The sequence below is a fragment of the Falco cherrug genome, chromosome 3 (genome assembly GCF_023634085.1).
Source record: "Falco cherrug isolate bFalChe1 chromosome 3, bFalChe1.pri, whole genome shotgun sequence".
NCBI lineage: Eukaryota > Metazoa > Chordata > Aves > Falconiformes > Falconidae > Falco > Falco cherrug.
Window position 1 is genome coordinate 48,231,294 of NC_073699.1, and position 6,024 is coordinate 48,237,317.

The window sequence follows — 6,024 nt, forward strand, 5'->3', positions numbered from 1 at the left end:
AGCCATCACATGAGAAAAAGCCCACCACTCCCTGCTGTCCATACTAGTTACTATAATGAGAGAGCGCAGCATGATTCTTCAGATCACCTTTGGCTCCTGTTTTCTAGCTAAAACCGCTGCATGATCTGGAAACATGAGATGCCAAAGTTCTAGCAAGAGACGGGGTGTGAGGGTGTATTGTATTATTTAGAGAAGATCATAAAAGTAAAAAAAAAAAAAAAAAAAAGGCAAGAAACGGAACCATTTTTACCTAATTCCTTTTAATGGGAAACAGAACGTGCCAAACATCAAGGAAGATAGGAATTCACAATTTTGGGTCGTCTTTACAGGGAATTTGTGGCATATCATTTGGGATGAGTCCTATTACAGTTGTGACTGATATTCATATATTCCAGACTTGGGTTTACTTTTCTTCCAGAGGTGTTTCTTATGGTCAGGTGTATGCTCTGCTCAGAGCAGCTCCAGTCTTTCCTTCAGTTATTTATTAAGTGGGAACAGAAATGGAGACCCCAATGTACATTTGTTAGTTCTCTTTTTGGTTTATTTGAAGTCTACCAAAGGTACCTAGAAACATTTCTGGGCCCCTATTTCAACTGCTGTGATGGAGCTGCCAGCTCTCCAATCACTTCTTTACTCCTTAATTTTACTTTACTTGAGATTTCTCCTTACCATGTAAAAACCACTCTCCTGACTCCACCAAAAAGTTTGAAGTGTCCTGTCTATTCAGAAATGGATTAATTTTCTTAACTAGCAGGCACAGCAGTTGCAGGCTTGCTTGGTTAATGTTTATTACCGTAGATTTTTACGTTCCAGACAGAATTTTTGGCATCTTGATCCTGCTTTGTGACAACAAGGTTGAAGGAAAAGGTCTGACTGCAACTTGGCTTAGTTTCTGAATGCATTAATGAAAATATAAACCAAGCCCTGCAGCTGAAACAAGCACACTCAAACCCCAGACTAGTTTTGGAATCCTTATTCTGGGCAATCGGGTCACATTTATAGAAACAAAACTTCCTGACTCCTTTTTCTCCTTGCAAAACCTGGCACCAGCACAGGAGCATAGCAGTAATGATGGCATTTCCAGGACCAAAGTTACCAGCTGAGCCACAGCAGGGGTGCTTGTTTGGGAGGAGCAGCCTCAGGAGAAGATCTCAGCAGCCCTTGCAGCCTGCCTGGAGCAACCCATAAGCCAGTAGACTGTAGTGGAAGATATCTAGTAGTCAATGCTGCGTTGGGCTTGCTTGTCAGGCAGCAGCACATCAAGGGTTGTGATTTCCCCTCAAAAGTAAGCTAGCAGCCATGCTTGCTATCCATTTCCTCTCTCTGTCACTGCATTGGTCTATATCGTTTCCTGAAGACTCCCCTGGCTCCCCATGTTGATACCCGGGGTCATTCAGGCAAGGCTTGAATCACAGTAAAGCTTTGCCTTTGCAGGCGGCGAAGCGAGCCTGAGCCCCCGGCAGATGCAGCGCTGAGGTTCGCCCTGCGGCAGGCACGCGTGGCACGGCAGAGCAGGCAGGGGAAGGGGCAGCAGCCAGGCTCACACAGACACCCCGTTTGTAGTGCCTCAAGTGCCCTGAAACACCTTGATCAGCCCAAGGCTGGCTCAGGTGTGTTGAGACAGACACAAGAAGTTACAGCTGAGGAGTTAATGTGGTTAAGTTCTGGTCTTCATGCGCATCCCACCACCACCACCTTTAAGATCCCCACAGAGATGAAACCTTGTAAGGGAAGACTGCTGTTCTAACAGGTGAGAAAGGTTTATATAAAGAGCCTGTGGTATTTTTCTGCCATATGTACAGTATCCACAAATACCATTTCTGGGAGGCAATAAACTTTCTGCATAGCAGCTATAATAAATGAAGCAACAGACACTCTTACGCTATGCAATTTATTCTGCCCTTCTGGTGCAGCAACCAGGTCAATACGTAGATCTGAAGTTGTGCTGAAAACGACACTTTCAAGTTGCTTTGGTTACTCCATGCCCAGTGCCTCATTTGCAAAGCTCTCTTCATAAGCCAGTGGATGTACAGCTTGACAAGCAGTTAAAATCGGAGGATGGCTTTTGTTGCTTCTGCAGCAGGGTGAGCCAGGAGAGCCTGGCACGTGGGCAGCTAAGCACCCGCGACTGCCCAAAAACACACTTCAGGGAGCAAAGGGAGTAGAGAGATGACCTAAAAAGGCAGCCAGAAGATCTCAGCTGTTGGAATGCATTAATCTGTCTTACTTTAGTTTCTTAACTCTTAACATCTTCTGACCATTAACGGCTGCGGGACCAGATACTGTCTGACTTTATTATTTACACAGCAGCATAGGTATGTGTATGCATGTGCATGCGTGATGCCCTGTTTCTTCAGTATAAACAGGAGCATGGAACCTACTTTAGCTGCTGTTGCAAGGCAAATAGCAGACCTTATTATTCAATCCACCTGAGCTTTGCAAATGTCAAGATGATATCGCTCATGCTGGCTTTGTCATCATGCTTAATCATTTTTTATTAGCTAGTGAACCAAGTAGTTTCTGTAGATGTGCTGATTTCTAACAGATCGCCTCTTCAAACTGTGCAGCCAAACACGGATAGCAAGCAAATAATGATTTCTGGAGCCCAAGCGCCTAATTTTAATGCAGATTTCAGTAAGTGTAGGAACTGAATCTATAGGAATATTTTAATCAATGAGGAATTGGCCCGTCTCTGAGGATTTGAGCCCCATTTCCAATGTGTAAAATAGGAGACAGCATCCGTGTTAGCAGTGTGCTCACATAGGGTCAAATAAAGCCAGAAGCACTCAGGTTCCAGAATAGTGCTGTCACCTCAACAAATACTTGCAACACCAATATTCCCGAGCTCTAGAGTGAAACACAGAGGATAGCAGGTCTGACAACGAGGGAAACAGATATGCTCAAATATAAAGGTGCAATTTCACCTGTAGAGGAGGCAACTCCTGAGAAAGACTGACACTGGGGCTGTCCTTCAGAAGCTTTACTTCTTTGGCAAGCTGTCCATTTTCAACAGTCCCTCCACCCTTCCAGGCAGCACTCCAGGCAAGAGACAGCAGTGGAGACAGGTAGTCAAAGGAAAACACATGAGCCTGTAGTGTTGGCTCTTTTGGGACAGAATGAAGACCTGCTTCCATCAAATTTAATCAGATTTAATACCCAGCTGCTGGGAACAGCTACAGTTTTGCAACTGGGGAGAGGAGATGAGGTTTGGCTGAGCACAGGTAGGCTGCATAGGGAGAAGGTGGTGGTGATTCACCCCAATATGAATGTGCCATTGTTGGGGTGGGGCAAAGTCAATTTTAAGAGGTGCAGCAAGTGTTGGCAGCTGCATGAAATAAATGAATAAATCAATTGAAAAAAACATGACTGGCTCTAGGTAATTCCTGTGTCCATGACCCAAGTTTCCCTTCCTGGCACCCCATATTGCTCTGTGTGTGTGCTGGGTTTACTTTATATTTCAGCAGAAAAGCTGAAGGTGTATTTCTCCTGCTTGCTTTACAACAGCCTATCTGGAATGGAAATGTTTGATCCTGCACAGTGTGCTTGGCTGTTGCCTTGCCACCCCCCCACCCCCCCACCCCCCTTCATTACATACGTAATGCTCCATTGTTTAGTGAGCAGTGCTGCCCCATTACAACCATCCTAATAAAAATTCACCAATTTTAGCTGCTGTCAGCACAGAAATGGGTTAATATCTAGCAAGGCATGTTGTCTTAAGTTAGAAAAACTGTCAAAATGCCAGATGGCTCAGTGTGGCTCAGATAGTGCAGTTACTGCCTTTTTTAAGATGGAAGGAAACCTTTTTTTAGATGCCTGATCCCAAAAAGACACTTGCCCTGGCCAGCCTGAAAGCAAGCCATGCCTGCCTGCCTTTAGGAGTTAGGTCTGCTCATTTCACACTTACAGATGCCACAATACATCGCATGGAAAAACCCAGACATTGCATCACCTCTGCTGGCATCTGAGGGCAAGTGAAGGAAGGATCCTTACACAGGGAAGTTTATGGCATGAAAAGAGATGGTTTGCTAACATTCTGGCCTGCATTCTTTGATTTTTTTTCCCCAGGCATGTTGGTTGGAAGTTTGCAGCCAGTGTTTCCAATGTCAGAAACAGTAAGGGCATGGAGAATTCAAAAGTGTTGCTGCCCTGACACAAGGGGAAAGCCACATTGCCGAAGCAGAGGTTATTCCTTTGAACACTTCAGCTGAGCCTCTCTGAGCATTCACACCAAATACTGCATCCACACCCTAACAGCTTGCAGGAAGAGCTCAGCTCAGTGCCGTGTACCGTCTAAGACAGCAGCAATGCAAGGTGGCACGTAGGGAGCAAGTTATTCATGCAACCTATGTTGGTCTGAAAAAGCCAGTATGAAACGGTCCTCTTTGCAGCCTCTGCTTAAATTCAGATGTGTGGGACCTGGAAAGTGCCAGGACATGGGGCACTGCCCTGTGATAGATAAAAGCTGAGCTCTGGCAAGGCAGCAGCTGACGGTCCCCGACTCCATTACACACTCTCCCTACCCTGTCTGACTGGCTGTATCTCCTTGCTGGCTCTGCCTGCTCCTGCTACACAATCTGATCTGTACACTTACACCCTGACACCTAGGCACCAGAGCCTTTGTATATTTGTACCGGGCAGTTGCAAGATAAATAACAGAAAGATCCTGAGCCCAGAAGCTTCTCCACTTTCTTCCCCATACACCAGCTGCCTTCATAAGAGGCAGAGCATCTCCCTTGAGATCCGGCTTCCTGTCTGAATTCGAATGACACCTCTTTAGTACTTCTTTTGAATCGAGGTAGTAGATAATGCAGAGCAAATTACTGTTTCTGATAACTCAGGTCTCAGAGAAATGTCAGATAAACTCTTCAAGGCAAACTGTAATGAATACAAGACTTTTATGTTCTTCCAAGATTTTTTGTTTTTCTCTAAGGCTGCCCTGTTTTTTCTTCCTCTTCCTTTAGGAAATATGAGAGCTATGATCTCAAAAGATGTTGTACGTGTGCACACAAGAAAAAGTACTCCAAAGGATAAAAGTGCAACCAAATACTTTCCCTTCTTATTCTAATTCTCCTTCAGGCAGAAATAGAAAGAAAATATGCCATCTCTATGCACAGTCAGGAGCATCCTGTGGCATAGGCAGTGAGTGAAAATGAATTCTCTGTGCAAGAAAAGTTAATTAAAGCAAAGGTTTTATGAGATCTGTACTCAAAACAATATTAAAAGAAGTTGAATTTAAAATTGATGTTTCTCATGTCCTACTTGCACATGCCATCAGGGGAATGGCATACCTGATTGGAAATACAGTGCGGTGCCTTTTCAGCCACCACTCGGGGAGGAGATGTGCCATACTGGATCAGATCGTTAACCCATATCTCCATCTAAATCAAGGCATGCACTGGTGAGAGCTGCAAATTCCTGCCAGACAGCTTATCCTTGTGCAATTCTATTGGGCTGCATGGTGGGTGAGACGAATCCAGACCAAGCGGCAATTTCCCTGTGCTGAGCGTGAGGCACAAGAAACTTTTAAATGAGCAGAAGCCACAGATGACATCATGTAGGTGGCTGGGTAACGGATCAGGCAGGAGCAGAAACAGTCCTTTTGGTTCCCCGCTCCCCAGCCTGCAGTTTAAAGTCTCACTGCAGTGAGGAAAAGCAAAAGGTGTGTCAGAGGTCCAACTGAGCTCTGAGAATGAATTCTGAGGACCACACTCCTTGGATCCCCAAATTTCCAAGAACATTTCTGATTTAATTGCATATTTTCTGAAGACGTCTGATTCTAGCAATCCATGCATGGAAATCAAAGACAGAAGTTTCACTCTAATTGTTTCTGCAACAAAGCTTCACAGAGGTGCTCTACAGGCAAGGTAAATTAATTGTATATGCTAGATAATACACCATTGCATTGAAATCCTGTCCCATTAGGGTGTGGAAGAAGCTGTTATCAATGCACTCTCATGTCTTACCTGAACAGTTTGGGACAAGACGATGCGCCCAAATGTAAAATACTGCTAGCTACATAAATAA

The 6,024-nt window shown here is 44.7% G+C and overlaps 1 protein-coding gene across 1 annotated transcript in view; it reads left to right on the forward strand.

Annotated features, from left to right (window-relative positions):
• LOC102049309 (transmembrane protein 68) overlaps positions 1 to 5,116 on the forward strand; it is a 28,570-nt gene extending 23,454 nt beyond the window's left edge. Inside the window, exon 8 of the mRNA XM_055704917.1 lies at positions 4,962 to 5,116. The gene's annotated coding sequence lies outside the window, so the exon portion shown is untranslated. The remainder of the gene's footprint in view (positions 1 to 4,961) is intronic.
• The last annotated feature ends 908 nt before the right edge of the window (positions 5,117 to 6,024 follow it).